The following is a 26,615-nucleotide window of genomic DNA, read 5'->3' as shown; positions in this document are numbered from 1 at the left end:
CAGAAAGATGTAATAGTGAACATGAGGAAAAAATATGCTTCTTTTTGTCAGTTTGTAACCTCATGATGTAGTTAGAATAAACTATATAAGCACCTCCATCTACTGTTTGAAAACCTAGACTTCCATCATAAAATTAAAAGTGATGCCACAATTTGTCAGGAAGATCATGATATACTGATTCCCCTGTTATAGAGGGAAATATATTCCTGTCCTTACTGCTTGTAGCAAATGACAAAGAAGAATACAGTTCAGGCAATGTAAACTGTTATGTCAATGTCTTTCATTTGAAGGGAACCTGTCATCTGATTCCATGTGTTTAGCATGAGTCAGAATTTGGCTTCATTATAGCAGTTCTATATATTTTACTTGTTCCGGAGAAAATGTACTTTTAGGGATGGGAGGACCGGGTGATGTTTGGGTTCGTCAAGTTTGACCAAACATTAGTCCAAAGTTCTGTTCAGGTACCAGTACAGTAACTAAACTTGACCCCGAATCCAAACCCCATACAAGAGAATTGGGGCCCGAACGTTTGTGATTATTACATGGCCACCAACCTGGCCTGGCCTCACTGATTGCAGGGAGACCAGGTGAGAATGATGTCCTTTGTTGTCAGCAGTCGGTGGCTGTGAAAGCAATATATTCAGCAATATTCACAGGTGCAGTATGCAGAACTGTGATTATCCCCGTCTGGTCTCCCTGCATCAGTGAGATCGGGGGACGCTAATGAGAGTAGTCAGTACATGGCGTGTGCAGTAATAAATAATTAAATTTAAAAAATCAACATGGGGTCACCTATTTTTTCCAACCAGCACAGATAAAGGAGATAGTTGTACGCTTCTATTATTAGGCTGGGGCAGCCCATGGTTATATGGTTATTTGCCCATCCCAGCCAAAAAATAGAAGCCTGCGGCCAACCCAGAAGTACACTACATTTGGGGCATTACCCCTCTAATCCCAATTGCCTTGGTGCAGTGGCAATCAGGGTAATATATGGAGTTGTTGATAGATGTGATTTGTCAAAAATCACAGCTGCCATCAAGCCCTGGGTTAGTAGTGGAGTAGTCTCCATGAGACGCCCATATTACTAATCTTGTAAGTCAAGAGAAATTAACAAAAACATAGAAAAATCCTTTATTTGAAATAAAAAACACAGTCTTCCTGTTTCACCCATTTATTAACCATAAAAACACCCCCACAGGTCTGACGCAATTCACAACAATGTCCCATGATGATCCTCAGCTCTCCTAAATCCGAAGCCCACAGTGAACAGTGACATTAGAAAATGTGACCACTCACTGTGGCCTCCCAAACACACTAAGGGCAATGGGGGAGCTGCTGGTTGTGAGAAATGGTGAGATCAGTAAAGTCACCGGAGTTCACAGCTACAGTCTTTCAGCAAGCTTTATTCAGTTGCCAAACCTGAACAGTAACATGGATGTAAAGTTAGAAGTCCTTGCTCGGGGTTTGGCATGGGACGCTAGATATACGGTATGAACCCCAAACACTACCGTTCGAGTTTGCCCATGACAAGTCTCTCCCTTTCCACACATTAAAAAGAGGTATGTCAAGAGGAGAAGGGCATAAAAAACTGTAAGGGACTGGTCTTGCATTTTTCCTCGCAGAGGAATAGTCAGTAGTTGGCCTTTTTACATACCTCACAACTTTAGAAGAACAGAAGGAGGGATAAATTATGCAGTGCAAATAGAGCGGCGCATCAAATTTTGACCATGGCCCTAGCCATGCTCCAAACTGCATCCATTTTCCATTTCTTTTTAGCCTGGCAGTAGGAGATGTCAGAGAGGCAATGGCAGTGAGAGACATTCAGATATCTGAGAATGCAGGGCATAGACCCAAATCCAGGACTGTCCTATGTATTCAGGAGAGTTGGGACTAGGGATGAGAGGATCAATTCAGTGGTCAGTGGTACCTGGTGGATGGATGGGAGGCCGCAAATCTCTTACCTTTCGGAGTCTTTTGATATTCCAGGGCTGGAGGGACATCATTCATTCATAGTCATAGCAGTCAGAACTTTCTCATCTTTATTGAAAAAGTTGATGCATTTAATCTCAGAAAATTTAATAACATGCATATGCCAAGATCGTATGTACATATAGCAGCCTGAAAAGTAAAGTGCACAACTGCAAAATAAAACATTGTGTGCATGTATCCAGGTTCAGAGTAGCATGTTGACAAAGTAAAATTACATTCTAGCTGGTGTGCACAGATGCAAACATGGCACCAGTATACATCCAAAATCAATATTAGATGCTATCCATACGTGTGGAGTGAGCGCAGGCACAGAACGTCTTATTTTGCAGTTGTGCACTTTACTTTTCAGGCTGCTATATGTACATACGATCTTCACACATGCATGTTATTCAATTTTCTTAGATTGACTGCATCAGCTTTAATTGTACCAAGTGAGCTATCGGCATTTGCACTTTATTATAGTTATACTCTATTGTAGCATATTTTATATATATATATATATTTATATATATATATATATATATCTATATATATAATTGCCTTATTCTGTCTGTCTGTCTGTCTGTCATGCTTCAAAATTGTGTCCTTCCGGTGACATTGTGTCCTTACGGTGACACAAAGCTGATTGGCCACTGGGCTCGCCATGGCCCCGCCCCCCCACACCGATTGGCCTCTCGCCCCGGCACCCTGCAGGCATTGGCAATTCGGCCACGCCACGCCCCGCCCCCCTCACGCAATGCACGCTAGCTCTGGCCCCGCCCCCTCCCTCCCCCCGCGCATTCCCCGAACTGACACGGCTGTCACGGAGGTGAGTACTGTACTCCCCCCCCCCCTCCCCCCCCCTCCCCCGCGCATTCCCCGAACTGACACGGCTGTCACGGAGGTGAGTACTGTACTCCCCCCCCCCGCGCATTCCCCGAACTGACACGGCTGTCACGGAGGTGAGTACTGTACTTCCCCCCCACCCCCACCCCCCCCCCCCCCGGCCCCCGCTCGCACGGGAGTGGTGTGGATACGTTGGTAACCATGCTCGCATGGTTACAAGCGCATCAAGGTCCTGCTGCGGCGGAAGATCCACACGCACACACATAACAGCACACACACAAACATACACACACATCAGATCACACTCACTCTCACACACACCTCACACACACCTCACATCGCATCCACACACTCACAGCATCCGGCGATATCGCTTGCTTCTCGGCCTCGATACTGTGCTGTTGTGACCTTCCAGGACCTGACGGAGGATCACATGGCCAGAGGCATGTGGTATCTCCGGATGTTGTGAGTGTGAGCGCGTATGTGCGATATCGTCAGTGTCTGTGTGTGTGAGTGTATGCGATCGGGTGTGTGTGAGTGGATGCGATCGGGTGTGTGTGAGTGGATGCGATCGGGTGTGTGTGAGTGGATGCGATCGGGTGTGTGTGAGTGGATGCGATCGGGTGTGTGTGAGTGGATGCGATCGGGTGTGTGAGTGTCGGCAGAGGAGCACGGCATGCTGGAGGAGGCTGGGAGCAGAGAGGCTGATCATGGGGAAGGCTGGGAGGGGGAGGCTGATGCTGGGGGAGACTGGGAGGGGAAGGCTGATGCTGAAGGAGGCTAGGAGGGGGAGGCTGGGAGGAAGGAGGCTGGGAGGAGAGAGGCTGATCCTGGGGAAGGCTGGGAAGGGGAGGCTGATGCTGAGGGAGGCTGGAAGGAGAGAGGCTGATGCTGGGGGAGGCTGGAAGGAGAAAGGCTGAGGCTGGGAGGAGAGAGGCTGATGCTGGGGAAGGCTGATGCTGAGGGAGGCTGGGAGGGGAAAGCTGATGCTGGGGAAGGCTGGGAGGACGGAGGCTGGGAGGAGAGAGGCTGATCCTGGGGAAGGCTGGGAGAAGGAGCAGAGAGGAGAGGCTGATGCTGGGAGGAGAGAGGCTGATGCTGGGATGAGAGAGGCTGATGCTGGGAGGAGAGAGGCTGATGCTGGGGGAGGCTGGGAGGGGGAGGCTGATGCTGGGGGAGGCTGGGACGAGGGAGGCTGATGCTGGTGGAGGCTGATGCTTGGGGAGGCTGATGCTGGGGGAGGCTGGAAGGAGAGAGGCTGATGCTGGTGGAGGCTGATGCTTGGGGAGGCTGATGCTGGGGGAGACAGGGAGGGGAAGGCTGATGCTGAGGGAGGCTGGGAGGGGGAGGCTGGGAGGAAGGAGGCTGGGAGGAGAGAGGCTGATCCTGTGGAAGGCCGGGAACGGGAGGCTGATGCTGAGGGAGGCTGGAAGGAGAGAGGCTGATGCTGGGGGAGGCTAGAAGGAGAGAGGCTGATGCTGGTGGAGGCTGATGCTTGGGGAGGCTGATGCTGGGGGAGACTGGGAGCGGAAGGCTGATACTGAGGGAGGCTGGGAGGGGGAGGCTGGGAGGAAGGAGGCTGGGAAGAGAGAAGCTGATCCTGGGGAAGGCTGGGAAGGGGAGGCTGATGCTGAGGGAGGCTGGAAGGAGAGAGGCTGATGCTGGGGGAGGCTGGAAGGAGAGAGGCTGAGGCTGGGAGGAGAGAGGCTGATGCTGGGGAAGGCTGATGCTGAGGGAGGCTGGGAGGGGAAAGCTGATGCTGGGGAACGCTGGGAGGACGGAGGCTGGGAGGAGAGAGGCTGATCCTGGGGAAGGCTGGGAGAGGGAGGCTGATGCTGGAGGAGGCTGGAAGGAGAGAGGCTGATGCTGGCGGAGGCTGATGCTGGGGGAGGCTGGAAGGAGAGAGGCTGATGCTGGTGGAGGCTGATGCTTGGGGAGGCTGGGAGAGGGAGGCTGATGCTGAGGGAGGCTGGGAGGAGGGAGGCTGGGAGAGGTAGGCTGAGAGAAGAGAAGCTGATGCTGGGGGAGGCTGATGCTGGGGGAGGCTGGGAGAGGGAGGCTAATGCTGGGGGAGGGTGGGAGGAGGGAGGCTGGGAGGAGAGAGGCTGATGCTGGGGAAGGCTGGGAGGAGAGAGGCTGATGCTGGGGACAGAGAGGAGAGGCTGATGCTGGGAAGAGAGAGGCTGATGCTAGGATGAGAGAGGCTGATGCTGGGAGGAGAGAGGCTGATGCTGGGAGGAGAGAGGCTGATGCTGGGGGCAGAGAAGCTGATGCTGGGGGCAGAGAGGCTGATGCTGGTGCAGCATAGGGGATGGAGCACGATGGGGGGGTGCGCAGCATCGGGGATGGAGCATGATGGGGGGGTGCGCAGCATCGGGGATGGAGCACGATGGGGAGTTCGCAGCATGGGGGATGGAGCACGTTTGGGAGTGCGCAGCATGGCGGGTGGAGCACGTTTGGGAGTGCGCAGCATGGGAGATGGACCACGATGGGGGGTGCGCAGCATAGGGGATGGAGCACGATCGGGAGTGCGCTGCATGGGGGATGGAGCACGATGGGGAGTGCGCTGCATGGGGGATGGAGCACGTTTGGGAGTGCGCACCTCTCCCCAACACACACACACACGCGCGCACTGCACAACACACCACACACCACACACACACACTGGGAACCACAAACAACTGCCCTACACAGACACCCACACACACAGACAACGCTGCACACACACAACACCCAACACACAAACACCGCGGCACACACAAATATACGCACATACCGCACAACACACACATTGCACAAAACATACCTCCCCCCAAAACACACCACACACACACAAACCGCGCAACACACACACAACGCTACAGACACACAGCGCTCCACAAACAACGCAACACACGCAACACACATACAACACCGCTCTCACCCCCGTCACACCCAGACAACACCCAGAACATGTACAGCCCCTACACAAACACTTAGTAACTACACACAACAACATCTATATATATATATATATATATATACAGTTAGGTCCAGAAATATTTGGACAGTGACACAATTTTCGCGAGTTGGGTTCTGCATGCCACCACATTGGATTTGAAATGAAATCTCTACAACAGAATTCAAGTGCAGATTGTAACGTTTAATTTGAAGGTTTGAACAAAAATATCTGATAGAAATTGTAGGAATTGTACACATTTCTTTACAAACACTCCACATTTTAGGAGGTCAAAAGTAATTGGACAAATAAACCAAACCCAAACAAAATATTTTTATTTTCAATATTTTGTTGCGAATCCTTTGGAGGCAATCACTGCCTTAAGTCTGGAACCCATGGACATCACCAAACGCTGGGTTTCCTCCTTCTTAATGCTTTTCCAGGCCTTTACAGCCGCAGCCTTCAGGTCTTGCTTGTTTGTGGGTCTTTCCGTCTTAAGTCTGGATTTGAGCAAGTGAAATGCATGCTCAATTGGGTTAAGATCTGGTGATTGACTTGGCCATTGCAGAATGTTCCACTTTTTTGCACTCATGAACTACAGGGTAGCTTTGGCTGTATGCTTGGGGTCATTGTCCATCTGTACTATGAAGCGCCGTCCGATCAACTTTGCGGCATTTGGCTGAATCTGGGCTGAAAGTATATCCCGGTACACTTCAGAATTCATCCGGCTACTCTTGTCTGCTGTTATGTCATCAATAAACACAAGTGACCCAGTGCCATTGAAAGCCATGCATGCCCATGCCATCACGTTGCCTCCACCATGTTTTACAGAGGATGTGGTGTGCCTTGGATCATGTGCCGTTCCCTTTCTTCTCCAAACTTTTTTCTTCCCATCATTCTGGTACAGGTTGATCTTGGTCTCATCTGTCCATAGAATACTTTTCCAGAACTGAGCTGGCTTCATGAGGTGTTTTTCAGCAAATTTAACTCTGGCCTGTCTATTTTTGGAATTGATGAATGGTTTGCATCTAGATGTGAACCCTTTGTATTTACTTTCATGGAGTCTTCTCTTTACTGTTGACTTAGAGACAGATACACCTACTTCACTGAGAGTGCTCTGGACTTCAGTTGATGTTGTGAACGGGTTCTTCTTCACCAAAGAAAGTATGCGGCGATCATCCACCACTGTTGTCATCCGTGGACGCCCAGGCCTTTTTGAGTTCCCAAGCTCACCAGTCAATTCCTTTTTTCTCAGAATGTACCCGACTGTTGATTTTGCTACTCCAAGCATGTCTGCAATCTCTCTGATGGTTTTTTTCTTTTTTTTCAGCCTCAGGATGTTCTGCTTCACCTCAATTGAGAGTTCCTTAGACCGCATGTTGTCTGGTCACAGCAACAGCTTCCAAATGCAAAACCACACACCTGTAATCAACCCCAGACCTTTTAACTACTTCATTGATTACAGGTTAATGAGGGAGACGCCTTCAGAGTTAATTGCAGCCCTTAGAGTCCCTTGTCCAATTACTTTTGGTCCCTTGAAAAAGAGGAGGCTATGCATTACAGAGCTATGATTCCTAAACCCTTTCTCCGATTTGGATGTGAAAACTCTCATATTGCAGCTGGGAGTGTGCACTTTCAGCCCATATTATATATATAATTGTATTTCTGAACATGTTTTTGTAAACAGCTAAAATAACAAAACTTGTGTCACTGTCCAAATATATCTGGACCTAACTGTATATATATATAACAAAAATCATACATGAACTACACAATACGTAAATTCTAGAATACCCGATGCATAGAATCGGGCCACCTTCTAGTATATATATATATATATATATATATATATATTTTTATATATATATATATATATATATATAAGTAAAAACGTTTTTTGCACATTAACATTCCACTTTTATTTCCTTTTCCATTTGATCTTTGTTGGGATGTCCTTGCCTTGGGGTCTGTACAAGTGTAATCCTTTCTTTCCAACCTTTGTTTATACACCATGACCTGCAAAGGGCAATAATCAACTTACCTTGCCTGCGATTCGCTGTGCCTGCTCCGCTCATGGCAGCTCCTGCGTGGCTCATGAATATTCATGAGAGCAGGAAAACCCGACCAGGAAGTAGGTGCTGAGAGCGGTGGTCGGATGCTGCAGAGCCGAGGGGTTCAGCACAATGGACAGCAGCAGTGAAGGCAGGTGAGTAATGTCCATATGCAATCACTGATCACGGATGACGGATCACGGATTGCACATGGACAACCCACGTGTGCCGTGAATCTCCAGCTCTGCAGCGTCCGCCCTCCGCTCTCAGCACCTACTTCCTGGTCGGCAGTTCCTGCTTTCATGAATATTCATGAGCCAGGCAGGAGCTGCCGAAAGCAGAGGCTGCAGAGCGAATCGCAGGCAAGGTAAGTTGAAAATTTTTAATATTTAATATGTCCATGATTTTCTTGTACATGTTTCACTGATCACACATGGATCACACCATAGGGTGGTCCGTGGGTCATCAGTGATGCCAGACAAAAACTGACATGTCTCCGTGCAGAATCATGGCCAAGGGTGCACGCTGCACGGAGACACGTTCAGTGATAAATCACTGATGTGTGAGCAGACCCATTGATTAGAATGGGTATGCGTATGTTAGTGATTCTGGTACGTATAAAAAAAGCACAAACGTAGCAGAATCACTGACGTGTGAAAGGGGCCTAAGGATGTTCACGTGTTGCAAATACTGTGGTTTCTGTTTTCTGTAGTTCTCTGCACCTTCAGATCTCGAGCTGAATTTGTGTTTTTATAATACAGAAAAGTTTTGATTTTGCGCTTAAAAAGTAACCTCTGTCTTTTTCTATGATTTTATTTTAGGCTCCACATAGAAGACGTCCTTAGAAGTCCAGCGGATGGAGATTTCATGAAATAACATCCCCTTTGCTTGGACAGTTAAACACAGCAGAATTTCTGTGCAAAAAAAGCAGTAGAAAAAAAGTAGCATTTTACACTAAAAGTGAACACGTCCTAAATGTCTGTTCAACGTGAACATGATTCCATTAAATCTCCAACCTCTGTACATCTAAAGACACTGCTGAACTTTGCGGTTTGGTTTTTTATTTTATTTATAAGCTTCTATGTAGAGTCTGGAAAAAGAAAACCGCATTTTTAGGGGAAGAATCAAATAATTTTTGTAGAATTAAAAAAAAAATTAAAAACATGGCTTTACATCTTCACCAAAAATGCAAGGTAAGAGGGAAAACGCACAAAAGAGACTTGGCAAACAGCAATTATCAGAGAAGATTGTTATCGCATTGTGCGGTGCAAACACCTGTAGAAAACGTGCAGAAAAAAAGCAGTAGGAAAATAAAGCATTTAGGTTTGCTTTTATTTTTATTTATTTATTGGTTTAACCCCTTAGCGACTCATGACGTACTGGGAATGTCATGGATCGTGTCACTATGATCGCTGTGGGCAGTCCGCGGCAAACCATGCACATATCAGCTGATATCAACAGCAGACATGTGTGCCTGCTAGTTGCGAGTGGTATCGCATTCCACCCGCAACTCTTAACCCCTTACATGTCGCTGCCAAAATCTGCCCATCTCGCTGCCAAAATATGGCAGCGAGATCGTATATGCGCGCAGCCATAACTTTGACTTACCCCGCCCCCATCAGAAGTCATGTGCGTGATCACGTGACTTCCGGTGGTTGCCATAGTGGCACAGAGTCATGTGATGATGCCTGTAGCTATCATGAGTCACTTTCTCTCAGTGCCGGCATAGTGCCAGTATTGAGACTAAAGGCCACTTTACACGCTGTGATATCGGTATCGATATCGCTAGCGAGCGTACCCGCCCCCGTCGGTTGTGCGTCACAAGCAAATCGCTGCCCGTGGCGCACAACATCGCTTACACCCATCACACGGACTTACATTCCCTGCGACTTCTCTGTGGCCGGTGAACCGCCTCCTTTCTAAGAGGGTGGTTCATGCGGCGTCACAGTGATGTCACACGGCAGCCATCCAATAGAAGCGGAGGGGCGGAGATGAGTGGGCAGAATATCCCGCCCACCTCCTTTCTTCCTCATTGCCGGCGAGTTCTTATTAGTTTCATTTTGTTCTACATATTGTTTGATCGCTCCCTATTCCACTTTTTGTGAGGCACTGTGCAGTAAAAGTGATAAGACAGCTATATTTTATGGGCCAGTATGATTACAGCAATATCAAATATATATATATATATATATATATATATATATATACATATAGTGTTTTTTATGTTTTGTTGCTTTCACCCTATAAAAACTATTTTAAAGGAAAAAAAACAGTTTTTGCATTGCCGTATTCTGAGAGCTATAGCTTTTTTATTTTTTCACTGATGGAGCTGAATAGCAGCTTGTTTTTTGTGGGACAACATTACACTTCCAGAAGTACCTTTTTTGAATGCATTTTATTACACTTTTATGTCAGCTCTATGATGAAAATACATAGTTTTTGCTATGTTTTATTATTTATTTTTTTACGGTGCTCACTGAAGAGGTCAAGTAGTGTAACACTTTTATAGATCAGGTGGTTATAGAGGCAGCAAATACTATATATGTGTACTTTTTTTGTTTATTTAATTTTTTTTTACACAACTATAACTACTTGTCGAAATTTTTAGCTTTTATTCTTTATTTTATGATTTTTTTTTAAATATTATTTACTTTTTTTCTCACTTTTTATTTTTTCACTTAGTCCCTATATGGGACACTAACTTTGACTGCTCCGATCACAGCTGCAATGTACTGCAGTGCTTGATCACTGCAGTACATCACAGCTGTCAGAGATACACTGTGAAGGCCTGAGTGATTCTGCTGCAGGTATGATCACTGAAACTTTCCTTAGTCAGGTTCCCAGAGGTAGTCCTGATGGCCTCGGGTCCCCATGACGACGATTGGGCCCTCGCAATCACATTGCAAGTGTCCCAATCGCAGGGTAGAGGGAAGGCAATCTCTCTCCCAATCCCCTAAGTGTCGCGCTTAATAGTGATTGGGGAATTTAGGGAGTTAAACAGTTAGGGATGATGCAGGGACCGCCACTGGCTTTGAGAGCTGGGTCTCAATTGTCGCAGAAGCCAAGTAAAGCGGGCTTTACACGCTGCGACATCGCTAATGCGGAGTCGTTGGGGTCACGGAATTCGTGACGCACATCCGGCCGCATTAGCGATGCCGTTGCGTGTGACACCGATAAGCGATTTTGCATCGTTGCAAAAACGTGCAAAATCGCTAATCGGCGACACGGGGGTCCATTCTCAAATCTCGTTACTGCAGCAGTAACGAGGTTGTTCCTCATTCCTGCGGCAGCACACATCGCTGCGTGTGACGCCGCAGGAATGAGGAAGCTCCCCTTACCTGCCTCCCGGCCGCTATGAGGAAGGAAGGAGGTGGGCGGGATGTTATGTCCCGCTCAGCTCCGCCCCTCCGCTGTTATTGGGCGGCGGTTCAGTGACGTCGCTGTGACGCCGCACGGACCGCCCCCTTAGAAAGGAGGCGGTTCGCCCGTCACAGCGACGTCGCCGGACAGGTATGTATGTGTGATGGGTGTGACGGCTGTTGTGCGACACGGGCAGCGATTTGCCCGTGTCGCGCAACAGATGGGGGCGGGTACCCACACTAGCGATATCGGGACCGATATCGCAGTGTGTAAAGTAGCCTTAAGGAAGCGCCAGTGACCTCACGATCGCCAGGATGTAACCATACATCCTTGATTGGGAACGACCTCCCTTCCAAAGAGTATAGGTTTGCCCTTGGTTCTGAAGGGGTTAATGTGTATGTGGCTAGCCTACCATCAATCTCTGCAAAGTCAATTGTTTATGCTATAGAATTAAGACTCCTGCTTTGGTGCATGTAATAGGAGATCTAAACACCTCTCCTACCCACAACCTGCATATCCTCTAGAAATCACATTTTAAAAGGTTCCTAGGAATTGAGAAAAAAATAAAAAAAGGGGATAGGAAAAGGCAAAAAATTAATGTAATAATCATGTAAGACTACCAGAATTTAATGACATGAGTGATAAGCCTTGGACACTTGTGTACTCCTAAAATAAAAACTAAGCCATAAAGACCCGTCTATCTTCTAAATCTTCTTTTCTGCGTTTCAATGCACATGTAATGTATCACACATAAATAGGCGGTATAGATTTCTTAATGCACCTAATGGGCTTGTTTTCTCAGGAATCCTTTTTGAAGAAAATTAGGAATCTTTTTAGATAATCTTACAGGTTACCTGTAAGTTTGAACAGTTTGGGATAGCACTACCCCCTCTTGAGATTATATGCCTGGCTCTGAATTTTGCTAGCAATGTTTGGGGTCTTGGTGTATTGGGATGCTGAGAGCCAAAACATTTTAGGGTATTCCTGTTGCTAGCTGTAATACATCTTGCAAAGTTAAAGTAAACTCCAAAACTGGTGCAAGCTTAATGGCACTTCCTCTGGGCTAGTGTAAGACTGGACAAGCTAACTTAGTCTAAAACTTCCAGGGTAACTGAGAAAGCAAGCTCGAAGTGCACCTGTCTGTGAAGCAGTCCAGAGCATAGTGAAGCCTTGTTAGATCTCTTGTCCTGCCAGGGCAGGATTATGCCCAACATTTGGCACAAAGGGAAGGGAAACAAGCACAATGGGGCCCTGGCAATAGAGTGAGAGGATATGGGTGACCCCTAAACATTCACCTAAGGCTGTACCCTGCACTCCTTATCATCCCTAGATTGGTCCTTTTCCCCATGCACAATCACGTGCCTAAGTCCTGGCTAACACTTAGTTACCCCTGGCTAGTGAGCTGGGTAGCAAGATACTAGTCTTACTACCACACAAAAACAACATGGGGAGAGAGACAAACATATGGGAATACAACAACAAACAGATTTCCACAAAGATAACTTTTCCAGGGAGGTCATTATAGAAGTACTATCACTGGCATATATGAGAGACAGGAGTGAGTTTAAATAATGAAGGGAAGTGGCATAAAGGTGCAGCAGCAAAGTTTTTAGCTAAATGGAATCTCAGCAGAATCAAAATTGAACTCTTAATCCCTTCAGCACCAAATGAAGTTAAACCCATTTTACTCATATTAAGAAGAACCTATGATCTGCTAATCTTGAATACCTTCTAAGATCTCCGACGAATATGATACACTCGTGACATCACTCTGGTGAACTGCTTTTGGCACATAGTTATTGCTCATCCAGCAGTTCTCGTGGTCTTCTGCCTTGTCTTTGAAATGTTTTCTCCCCTGTAATTTGTGATGGAGAGTAGCCAGTGTTTTTTCTACTCTGTCCACAAGTGACTGAATATGTTCTCAGAAAAAAATTGTTTCTAAAAAAAAATACAGTTTTTTTTTAAACAATTTTTTTTCTATCTACTGGCTAACCCTGTACAAAGATATAGTTTACCCTTGTGAATATGTTCTTCTATATGGAGGAAGGTTGAACTAGATGGACTTATGTCGTTTTTCAACCTAAGTAAGTAACTATGTAACTCATCCTGTCCATGTCAAACTGCAGGCATGTGTGCAAATTAACAACTTTATTCTGAAATTTTAAACATAAAACTTTAGATTAGGACATTAATTTGTTGATTAGTCATATCCTGTTTTGCGTGCGTCGAAAAACTGCTCTGCAATAAAGCAGAAATGAGGCTGACACACGTAATTCCTTAATGAAACATGTGATTCATTAATATTATTTGGTGGATTATTTATATGGGACAGTCTCATTCTATGTATACTCAAGTTTTATTACATTGTATCATGTGTGAAATGGATGGAAAATGTAGCATAAATGTTTAATGTAAGTGGTAACAATTTTTTAAGATGTGTATTGAGAATAAAGGTACAGTTGGAGTTTTAAAAACATGCTTACACATATGTCATTAACTATACATTTATAAAATAGAGCACTACACATCCTTTTCAACTTGTTTAACTATTCCTACAAATGGGCTTAGGGAATAACGCACTTGCACCTTCCATACATTTAAATGTTCTTTTTGTGAAGTCATGTAGCAAATACCTACAGTTATTTCTGTAGCTGGTAACTGCTGGTTTTCAGACAGAGTGAGTAATTGGATGCTGGTATATCCACAATTGCTACTGTAACTGTAGAATAATTGCATATCTCTTCCAGCTTTCTTTTTTTTTTCAAATTGCAGATATTATAAAATATAGAGGAGAGGGTATTGGTGCTTGTAAACCATTTCCATTGAAACAATCTGCCTATTACAACTTATAGCAAGTGCTATGCTGTGAATCATGAAGAGATGCAACTTTAGAAATTGGCAAAAAACCTTTACAGTAATGTATTTCTTTTATTTATTATTTTACTTTATTTATTTATTTTTTTCTGTACACAAAAACCACCATCATTATAATTAATAATTAACTGGCAAATCATTATGAACTCCTTCCCAAACATGTGATTTTGCATTTTTGCAGTGTAGATGTGTTCTCCTTTTCTTTTAGACCACTACATTTTTTTATTTTTTTTTGTTGACAAAGCAGTATGAGGGCTTAATTTTTATAGTGTGAGTTGTACTTTTGAAAAATATCATCCATTCTATCAATTGATTTACTGGAATATAATATTCAAATGCAGTGAAATTACAAAAAAAACCTTGCAATTCTGCAATTTCTTTTTGCATAGCCCGCTTTACATGTTGCAATTTCGCATACGATAGTGTATGCGATTTGCAATGCCCATCGTATGTGCGGCACGTTCAATTTGTTGAAAGTGCCGCACACACGATTAAACCCCGTCACACGTACTTACCCGTCCATACGACCTCGCTGTGGGCGGCGAATATCCACTTCCTGGAATGGGAGGGACGTTCGGCGTCACAGCGATGTCACGCGGCAGCGACCAATAGAAGCGAAGGGGCGGAGCTGAGTGGGACGTAAACATCCCGCCCACCTCCTTCCTTCCGCGTTATCGGTGGCAACCATGGGAGGCAGGTAAGTTCTGTTCAATGTTCCCGGGGTGTCACACACTGCGATGTGTGCTGCCACGGAAACATTGAACAACCACACATTCAATTCTAGAGACAGATACGATGTGTATGCGATGAACGTTTTAACGTTCAATCGCACGTACCTGTCACACACTGCAATGTACCTTACAATGCCGGATGTGCGTCACTTACGACGTGACCCCGCCGACACATTGTAAGATATATTGCAGCGTGTAAAGCGGGTTATTTTATTTCTATAGTGCAAGGGGTAATGTTTCTCCATGTGGAGAATGACATGCCTGGCATGGCAGTGTAAGTAGGCTTATAGGTAATGCAATACTCCTTTGCAAAATTAAACGTGTTTCTATGGTGTTTGTTTAGCTAAAAAAATTATCTGGGAATATGATTCACTATATCTGTACAATACCTGCAAGTACCAAATTTGTATAGGTTTGTCTTTTCAATTAAGTACAGTGCAACCTTGGATTACGAACATAATTGGTTCCGGGAGTGTGCTCTTAAACCAAGTTACTCATATATCAAAGCGAATTTTCACATAGGAAATAATTGAAACGCAGACAATTCGTTCCACAAGACAACAATATTTACAGTATTTATACAAACTTATTACAGTAATACAAAATAATGTACTGTATTCATATAAAATTATTACAGTAAACTAATAAAAAATACTGTACAGTAAAAAACAAAACAAATTAAACTGCACATTAGCTTCCAATAGAATTGTTGGTGTGCAGGAGGCACAATACAAGCAATGTGCTGTACTGGTTAGCCGAAAGAGAGTAAAAAACTGTATCCAAAAATGGAAATTGATAGAAATGCTACACTGTACTGTGCAATGGTATACTGTATACAGTACATATGGACAGAAAATTACCTCCAGAGTGCGATGAAAGGATCGAACGGGAAGTGTGCACGGTGGGAAGTTGCTCTTATTGCAAAGCATTGCTCTTAAACCAAGTTACAAATTTGTAAAAAGCTTTGCTTATCTTGCAAAACGCTCTCAAACCAAGTTACTCTTAAACCAAGTTTCCACTGTAGTTAAAAAGGTAAAAAAATTAAAAAAATATATTTTTAGTTGTGTCCTCATTTTACATTACCTAAAGCATTTTCTGTTTTATTTTGATGGAGCTGTGTGAGAGCTTGTTTGTTTGTTCATTGACATTTTTATTGATACAATTTGGGCTATATATGTTGGCTCAATGCTGTGCTCAGAGAGACCTGGTAATGCTGATGAGCACTATCCAGTGCCTTTGAAGAGCTGTACTTCACCAAAGCTGTATTCAGGAAATGTAGACTACAAATGTGGACTATGATGGAACTTTATGGAATCATTTTTGATAATAAATTGGTGAATGAGGGATAGTGTAGCAGAGGAGTCTTTATATTTAATAAACTATTTATTCCTGCTTGTGTGTTTTCTATTTGGATAACTGGGTTAGTAATGGGGATGTCTGATTGATGCCTCTCCATTACTATCACCAGGGCTTGATGCCAATTGCCATTACATTGCTGAAATCACCCCCAAAAATATTACCCCAATGCCACCACATCAGGGCACTTGGAAATAGTCAGTCAAAGAGCCAAAATTGGCACATCTAATGGATGTGATAATTCTGGGGCTGCTGCCGGCAATTTTTTTTACGCTGGGAAGGGGCCAATATCCATGGACCTTCTAAGCGTGATAATATCAGCCATTGCTGTTGGCATTACTTTAATTAATTATCAAAAATAGGGGGACTCCACTCCATTTTTTGTATTCATTTATTATTAACTAGTACCGTAAACTACACACGCAATGCACACAGTTATTTATCAGATTTTTAATTTGCGCATTACGTGTGTAGTTTACTGTACTTGTTAGTAAACAAAAAAATGACACAGAGTCCCCCCAAATTTTCATAACCCACCAAGGTAAAGCACACAGCTGGGGGCTGATAACATAAGACTGGCATGGTCTATGGATATTGGTTCCTTCCTAGCCTAAAAATACCAGCCCGCAGCCACATCATAGTTGGCGCATCCATTAGATGCAGCAATTCTGGCTCTTTGCCTCGCTGTTCCCAATTGCCCTGGAGCGGAGGCAAGCATTGTAATATTTTGGGAGTTTATGTCAGCTGTGGAATGTCAGTTGGCAAAAAGCCCAGGGGTTAGTAATGAAGAAGTGTCTATCAGACACCCCCATTACTATCCCAATAATAAAAAAAAAAACACACAGGAAAAAAAAAGTATATTTGAATGAAGTCTACACCCCACGATCCCTCGTTCACAATTTATTACCAAAAATGTTCCCACAAAGGTTATGCCTTGTAGTCCACTTTCCCCTCATGCAGATCTGGTGACTGTGAATAGCAGTAAAGTACAGCTATTCAAAGGTGCTGGGTAGTTACCCCCACCTTATTGGGAGTCTTGCTGCTTCCTGGTAGTGCATAAGTTCCCTGGTCTGGGCAGGTTATAACTGCTGCCGTCTATTTGCCGTAAGTAATTGTTGAATTTTTGGAGGAGATTTTTATCCCTCTTTTTGTTGCTCTTTTATTTATATATCAGTGTAGGGACCCACAAACATGAAAACCCTTGACGTGGGTTGTGGGCAACCATATTCTGGTCATAATACCATCTAATTCCTCATATATATATTTTATTTTTTTTTTTGCACATAACATTTTAGACAGGATGCAGCCAGGCCACTTAATGTTAGGCCTTGTATACTGGAGTCCCGTTCTTGTATGGTGCACTTAGATAGTACTGGGCAGCCCGCCTAGTCGAATAGTATGGGCATGACTAATAGGCTTCAAGCCTGATACTGTGCACCTACATGTGTGAACGGCACCTTATATAAGCCATCTGAGTGCAATTTTATTATCCAGCAATCGCCCCCTCCATGGATTGGAAGTGTGAGAGTGATTTGCTTCTTTTGCACCTGTGATGCCTCCACTTTATTGTAGTTATTGCTGCATCCTGTTAGTGCATTAGTTCTTTGGCCTGGGCAGGTTATAACTAGAGATGAGCGATGTTCGAGGTTCGCCAATTTCATGTTCGAGTGATTTTGGGGGGTGTTCGAGCTCGAACGCGAGCTTTTTGCTAAAAGCTCGACAGTTCGAGTTAGGTTCGAGAACGGTTCGATCAACAAAAACGTGGCTTTTCACAGTAAGGTTATGTGCACACGTTGCTATCTGCATGCGTCCTGCGTCCCCAGCACAATCCCTCTCTCTCTCCTACTCACCAATCACAGGCGTCTCGCTGCACGGCTGTCACAAATCTGCGGTGTCTTTTCCTCTTTAGAAAATGGCTGCAGCTTCATTATTCAATCAGGTATTCCGTGCTTACGCCGCCCACCGGCGCCCATGATTGGTTGCAGTCAGACACGCACCCACGAAGAGTGACAGCTGTCTCACTGCAACCAATCACAGCCGCCGGCGAGCGGGTCTATATCGTGCAGTAAAATAACTAAATAAATAATAATAATAAAAAAAAAAAAAAATTGCAGTTCCCCCCATATTTGATACCAGCCAGGATAAAGCCGCACAGCTGGAGGCTGGTATTGTCAGGATGGAGAGCACCACATTATCGGGAGCCCACCACCCTAACAATATCATCCAGCTGCCGCCCGGAATTGCCGCATCCATTAGATGCGACAGTCCCGGGACTCCACCCAGCTCATCCCGAATTGCCCTGGTGCAGTGGCAATCGGGGTAATAATGAGTTTAACAATGCCAGGCGTCTCCCCGAGATACCTTCCATGATTAAAGTGAAAGTAAAGAAACACACACAGCGAAAAATCCTTTATTTGGAAAAAAGACAAAAAAACACCCTCTTTCACCAGTTTATTAATCCCCAAATACACATCCAGGTCTGACGTAATCCGCACGACACTGTCATCTCTGCTACATGAAGATGCAGCACAGTAGAACACGATCGCGCTGCATCCTCTCCACGTAGCAATGAAGTAAAATGCGCTGTCACCAGAGACTTCACTCGCAATGCAGACGTCAAGATTACCAAATCTGCCTATCTTTATCATTAGAGGCAGTAGTTCAGTGGATAGACCGCTTGCCTAAGAAGCATAACTTTGTGAGTTCTAGTCCCGGTCCCGGTAAAGAATTTAATTTATTTATTTTTTTATTTTTTTATTTTTAATTTTAAATATCGTGCAGTAAAATAAATAATAATAAAAAAAATATGCGGTTTCCCCATATTTGATACCAGCCAGGAAAAAGCCACACGGCTGGAGGCTGGTATTGTCAGGATGGGGAGCGCCACATTATGGGGAGCTCACCACCCTAACAATATCACCCAGCAGCCACCCGGAATTGCCACATCCATTAGATGCGACAGTCCCGGGACTCCACCCAGCTCATCCCGAATTGCCCTGGTGCGGTGGCAATCAAGGTAATAATGAGTTTAATCATGCCAGGCGTCTCCCCGAGATACATTCCATGATTAAACTGAAAGTGAAAGTAAAGAAACACACAGCGAAAAATCCTTTATTTGGAATAAAAGACAAAAAACACCCTGTCTCACCATTTTATTAAAATCCCCAAATACCCCTCCATGTCCGACGTAATCCACCTGACACTGTCAGCTCTGCTACAGAACACGAGTGCTCAGTGAATAGAGTGATTGCTTAAGAAGCATAACTTCACGACTTCTAGTCCCAGTAAAGAATTAAATTATTTTTTTTTTTTATTTTTAATTTTAAATTATAATTATTATATATTTCTAATTATAATTTAATTTAATTATGCACTGAGGGGATGAGCCGGACATCAGCTGTGAGCCGCTGGACACACCTCTAAAATCAGAGCAGTTCACGGAATGAGGCTGCATTGCTCTCTCCTCTCTCTCTTCTCTCTCTCTCTCTCTGTCTCTCTCTCTCTTTTTTCTCTCTTTCTCTCTCTCTCTCTCTCTCTCTTTTTCTCTCTCTCTCTCCCTCTCTATCTTCTCTCTCTCTGTCTTTCTCTCTCTCCTCTCTCTCTTTTTCTCTTTTTCCTTCTCTCTCTCTCCTCTCTCCTCTCTCTTCTCTCTCTTTCCTCTCTCTCTTCTCTCTCTCTCTCTTCTCTCCTCTTCTCCCTCTCTTCTCTCTCTCTCCTCTCTCTCTCCTCTCTCTCTTCTCTCCTCTTCTCTCTCTCTTCTCCTCTCTCTCTTCTCTCCTCTTCTCTCCTCTTCTCTCTCTCCTCTCTCTCTCTTCTCTCTCTCTTCTCTCCGCTCTCTCTTTCTCTCTCTTCTCTCTCTTCTCTCTCTCTTCTCTCTCTTCTCTCTCTCTCTCGCCCTCTCTCTTCTCTCTCCTCTCTCTCTTTTCTCTCCTCTCTCTCTTTTCTCTCTCTTTTCTCTATATTTTCTCTCTCTTCTCTTTCTCTTCTATCTCTCTCTCTTTCTCAGACCTGGCAATGATCAGCTGATGCGGTCACCTGACGGAATCAGCTGACACTATAAGTCGAGTGGTGTGGCCAGCATTTTATCGCCCAGCCGGCTAAACTATCAGCTGATGCTGTCGGATAGAAGTCTGCACTAAAGTGTGTAGTTTGTTTGTTTTTTTTGCACTGATGCATTAGCTGATTGTATAAAAGCCGTTTATGCAATCAGCTGCTGTGTCATGTGATTCAGGCCCTTGAACCTGACACATCATCTGATCGCTTTGCCTTCCAGCAAACCAATCAGATGATATTGGATCCGGATTGGATGGCGCGGGACTCTTGACCCAGGATTACTACGGAGGGGGGTTCTTTATTTCAATAAAGATGGAGTCACTAATTGTGTTGTGTTTTATTTCTAATAAAAATATTTTTCTGTGTGTTGTGTTTTTTTTATCTGTACTAGAAATTCATGGTGGCCATGTCTAATATTGGCGTGACACCATGAATTTCGGGCTTAGGGCCAGTTGATAATATACAGCTAGCCCTAACCCTATTATTACCCAGCGAGCCACCCATCACCAGGGCAGCTGGAAGAGTTGGATACAGCGCCAGAAGATGGAGCTTCTATGAAAGCACCATTTTCTGGGGTGGCTGTGGACTGCAATTCGCAGCATGGGTGCCCAGAAAGCTTGGACACCCTGAGCTGCAGATTCCAATCCCCAGCTGCCTAGTTTTACCTGGCTGGACACAAAAATTGGGCGAAGCCCACGTTATTTTTTTTTTTAAATTATTTCATAAAATTCATGATACAATTAATAAAAAAATGGCTTCCCTATACTTTTGTTTCCCAGCCGGGTACAAATAGGCAGCTGGGTGTTGGGGGCAGCCCGTAGCTGCCTGCTGTACTTGGCTAACATACAAAAACATGACAAAGTCCACATAATTTTTTTGGGGGGCAAAAAACTCCTGCATACAGTCCTGGATGGAGTATGCTGAGCCTTGTAGTTCTGCAGCTGCTGTCTTCCTGTATGGAGGAGAGTAGACAGGAGCTTCAGAACTACAAGGCTCAGCATACTCCATCCAGGACTGTATGTAGGAGTTTTTTGCCCACCAAAAAAAATGACGTGGGCTTCGCCATATTTTTATATGCTAGCCAGGTACAGCAGGCAGGTACGGCTGACCCCAACCCCCAGCTGCCTATTTGTACCTGTCTGGGAACAAACAAAATAGGGAAGCCCTTTTTGTAATTATCTCATGAATTTCATGAAATAATTAAAAAAAATATCGACATGAGCTTCGCTCCATTTTTGTGTCCAGCCAGGTACAACTAGGCAGCTGGGGATTGGAATCCTCAGCGCAGGTTAGCCCAAGCTTTCTGGGCCCCTCTGCTGCGAATTGCAGTTTGCAGCCGCCCAAGAAAATGGTGCTTTTATAGAAGCGTTGTATCCAACTCTTCCAGCTGCCCTAGTGACGGGTGGCTTGCTGGGTAATAATGAGTTAATACTAGCTTTGTTTTACTAGCTAGTATTAAGTCAGAGATTCCTAATGTCAGGCAAGTTAGACCTGGCCATTAAGAATCTCCAATAAAGGGTTAAAAAAAAGACACCACACAGAGAAAAAATACTTTAATAGAAATAAATAAATACACAGACACACTTAGAGACTCCATGTTTATTACTCCCTGTCAGCCCTCCACGATCAATGGTCTTCTGTTGTCTTTCTCTTTAAACCCATGCAGCTCTGCTACATCAGACAGCACTGCATGGGAGGAAGACGCTGCTGCTTCCCATGCAGTCTATATCACTCAGTGAGTGAGCAGCAGCTGCCTGGCACCATAACAACGGTGACTCGGTTATTGAACGGTTGTGGCAGGCGGTGAATAACGGAATGGGAAAGCAGAACGGGGAGCCATGTGCCAGAGCATCTCGCTGGTACACAGGGATGCACAAACGAGCACCGCGTACCGGAGAGATGCACGGACAGGACCTAGCAATGACGTCTAGCCATGTGACCACACATGCTTTTTTGACGTCACGGAAGGTCCTATCATCAGTGCTGGTTACCGGGAGGACGCAGCGATTATTGGAAGGAAAAGCGGCGGGAGACAGAGTGAAGGACGTGTCGCAGGGAATTGTAAGTGTAATGGCAATGTTTATTAACTGTGTGTGTACATTAATGTGTTTTTATGTGTTTGTGTTTGCCTCCCATTGTTTTCAATGGGGTTCGAGAGGTTCGTTGAACGGTTCGTCGAACCGAACTCGAACGCAGCCTCCGTTCGACGAACCGAACTCGAGCCTCTAGAGGCTCACTCATTTCTAGTTATAACTGCTGCCCTCTATTTGCTGTTAGTGATTGCAACATTTTTGGAGAAGATTTTTATCAGTCTTGTTGTACTTTTTGTACTGACAACATGCTCATTAGCATCACTGGGTCTCATTGAACCCAGCTTTTAGCTGGCAGCTCTGATGAGAGTTGCCTGTGGATAGCTGTACTTTACTGCTATATTGGGAAACATGGACTATGAGAGAACTTTGTGGGAGCATTTTTGATAAAAAATTGGTGAACAAGGGATAGTGTGAGGGAGTCTTTATATAAATAAACTATTCTTTCCTGTGTGTCTTTGGGTTTTTTCATTACTGGGTTAAGAATAGGGGTATCTGATAGATACACAGCTGACATCAACCCCAAAAAATATTACCATTACCCTGATTGCCACCACACCAGTGCAATCTGGAAGATTCGGGTAAAGTGCATCTAATGTGATGCATCAATTCTGGGGCTGCTGTGGTGGGACCCCACTCTTTTTTGTTAAATAGTGCATTTATTTATTAGGTTAAACAAGGCTGAAAATACACTTTAGGACCACATGAAAGGTACTAGAGGGTGCAAGGGTACAATATTTAATATACTGCAATAGCAATTAAAAACTGCCTATATTCCAGCTCTAATCTAGTTCTCACTCCTCGAACAACTCTTCCTGAACTGCTTTCAGAGGACGGCGTGTCGAGCATAACACCCCCAGGTCTCATATAAGACCCAATGATGCAACTCAGCCGGCCAATCACAGTAGTGCCAATAGCCAACATGCAATCACTGTATGTTGATTGGCTGTCTAAGAGCTGCGAAACATGGATAGTGCTCAAGCACCCATGATACTCAATCAAGTACCAAGCAGTGGCGAGCATGCTCGCTCATCACCATCCCAACACAGTTTATGAGTAGTGTTTGGCACAATACACTTTATTCATATTATATAGACAAAGACAACAAACTACCCAATTTTTTTTATTATATAGAAGCATAAGTATATTTTTCAATGAGGGTATTGTAATATTTGCAGTAAACCCCAAAAAAATCAGTGCTACTGATGGACCCTTGCCATTCCAGTAAGACTCTCGTCATATAGTTATGTGAAAACAAAAGTAAAAAGGTAATGGCTCTTTAAAGAACGGAAGGAAAAAAAAAACACACCTGGGGTTAAAACACAGCACACTACCAGTCCATGGGTTGTCATTGTTTTTCATTTTACCTCCATTCACTTAAAAAGCTGAGCTGCAATAATGCAAAACACACAGACAAGTGGTATTGTTTATGAAGGGAAGCAGCCATGTTTTCTTCTAATGCAATGCAACCCCTTTATTATTTCAAAATATTTGGCTCAAACCCATAGAAATAAAACACAGTGATAGCTCTAGAAAATTACTTTCACCTCTATGGATGTTGTGTCATCTATTCAGAGATCAAGATATGTACTTTAACTATAAAGTAATTTTTTAAAACATTGCAATAAATCATAAGTTAAGTGCAACAACATCAATCAAGTTTTAGTTTGACTAGGAGATCTTCTCACAGAGAGGATTGAAGCATCATATGTCAAGAAGATGAAAACTATATAGCTATCAGAGTGATACAACTTGTCAAACAATCTTCTTAACTGACACTTTTTGAGTGTTAGTACTGTGTATATTAGATGTCTTCCTGACAGCAAATTGCAGGGTTCTTCTGATCTGAAGAGTGTTAAGACTTCATACTTCTTTGAACAAAGTTCTTCAGTACTCATGAGGTTAACCACAGACTTGTTATCAGTCTGGTTTCTTGTCTTGTCTGTAGAGAAGCCCTTGGCAGTTCTGTACTCTCTCTGTCTAATGATGTTTAAAGGTTCGGATCCTTAGAGAAGAGATGTACAAAAAGGTAAAATGAACGTCAATATTGCTTAACTGATAGTTGACATGGGTGATTGAAAAGTTTTTTCTACTTGGGAAAGGCTTATGCACTACATTGTATGTAACGAGGTTGAATCTACTAATATGAGAGTAGATGAGACTTTGTACAAACATTGCTTGCACAATTTTCAGTAAGGTCTATCGATTGTATATATAAATTAAACCAATTAGAACAAACTTAATTTGAAAGAGTGAATAACTTTTTAATATAAATTGTGGAAAGATAATTGACAGTAAACTCTGTTAAAAGGTGTATATTATCTTTAAAATGTGTAATTATCTACTTATCATGTACTTACAATCGACATGCATACTAGTTATTCGCACTTAAAATAGCTATACATCACACTGAAATTAATTAAAATATATATTGATTAAATTCAACTTTGATATATAGCTATTTTATGTGCAAATTAAAATGTATGTAATAGTTAGTACACAATAAGTAGATAATATCCATTTTGTGGGTCCCACACTTTGTAAGGCACAGAGACACAAAGTGGTTATTAGCAGATTACTCTAAATGGGATATAATTACTAACTTTCTGGTGGACTTTATCACTATGTTATGGTTTTGGTTAATCCTTGTTTTATTGTGTATTTTCTTATAGATTGTGATTTGTTTAAGTAGTATTTTTGCCAAAAATGTAGAAGGCCAAAAAATTAGAGATGACTAGTAATGAGCGAATATACTCTCTATTAGTTTTTTTACTTTCACAAATAGTACAGTATTCACAATATCCATACTCGACAAGCATTTTGCTCCTTGCCTCATGAGATTCGAGTCTCCTCCTCGCATGTTTGGCGCCTGATTTTCAGTCGCTACACATGCTGAGATTGCTTGCCAATCACAGTAATGCCGTAGCCATCTTTGCTACTGGCATTACTGTGATTAGCTGACTGGATCGCATCATTGGATCTATATAATACCTGTCAACGGCATCTTAGGTGCATTTATTTCATCCTGAGCATAAAGAGAGCTGCTGCTGCATAAGGGACAGTATTAGTGCTTGGCAGAACCTGCTTGATGATTAAACCAACAGCCCTTTTCAGGGCTAAATCACAAGACCACTGCAAGCCGAGTGTAGTGCAGGGCCAGATTATGGAGCAGGGTACAGTTACTGTATAAAGGCATTTAGGCCATTAAGTACAGTTCGTATAAAAGGTATTGTTTTCAATGACCTACTGTGCCTACAAACATGACATCATTTTAAAGGGAAAATGACACAAGGTGTTTGGCTCTAAACTCGCCGAGTGTCATGGTGGCATCAGACGCTGCTCATTCAACAGATTCTGACACCCCACACTATGTTTTCTTTGGTTCTTCTGAGTTGCACAGGCAGGCTCAGGTTTCGACCAGCTGTGTGCTCATTAATGGTTGGCCTAGCAAGAGTAAATCTCTGCTAGCCTGCTGGTTACCTCTAGGATCACATTTTGTGGGAAACCTATCACAGTTTCTCCCTGCCATTTTAAGATGGTGGAATCTGTCTTCCCATGCTAACTATAGCTTCTACTAAAACGGTCCATGTGCTGTGTGTCCCAGTTTGATGGTTTTAATACTGTGTGCTACTTGTGGTGTTGTGGAATTCCTTTGTCACCTCGTCGTTTCCCCTGCTCTAATTTTCCTCCATATCACTTGTTGTCTAATACTTTGTTGAGGATAAGAATTAAGTAACCAAAAATACTTAATTCAGCCATTTCATGGATTCAGGTATATAGTTTAGTAGATGTAAACTAACACACATATTTATGAATGCTTTTGTTTCTTACTAACACGTATATATATGTATATTGCATAGTTAGTGATTTTCCTTAACACAGTATATACCAGTATATGTAACTTGAAGATGGCTGCCACATCCTGTCTACACCGAAGATGATGAACAAAGGAGAAATTCCTAAAGTTTTGACTGACCAATCCAGCAGAGACGATGCTAATTCCTATACGTCCTGAATTCAGCCTGCGATACTTGATTGGACTGTATTTTGTCTACACCCTTACTTCTCCTGAACTGTATAAAGTTTCAAACAATAAAGAGAGGCAGTTGCTCAGCGTCCATCATGGAGAAGGTCCATAACCGATATAGTGTCTGTTATCCTTCTTTATCGTGTGCACTCATTACATTATAATTTGAAACAGCAGTCAGATCCCGAGAGACCGCTTGAGTCTCATCATCATTTCAACAGTTGGCGCGCCAAACGTGGAGCCACTGAAAAGAGTGAGTCAGATCTTCCACTTTCCGGACGTCTGGGGCTACTCCACAAGTATCCAGGTGTCGCTCGATAG

The sequence above is a fragment of the Anomaloglossus baeobatrachus genome, chromosome 2 (assembly GCF_048569485.1).
Source record: "Anomaloglossus baeobatrachus isolate aAnoBae1 chromosome 2, aAnoBae1.hap1, whole genome shotgun sequence".
NCBI classification, from domain to species: domain Eukaryota; kingdom Metazoa; phylum Chordata; class Amphibia; order Anura; family Aromobatidae; genus Anomaloglossus; species Anomaloglossus baeobatrachus.
Note: the sequence above shows the minus strand (reverse complement) of the source record.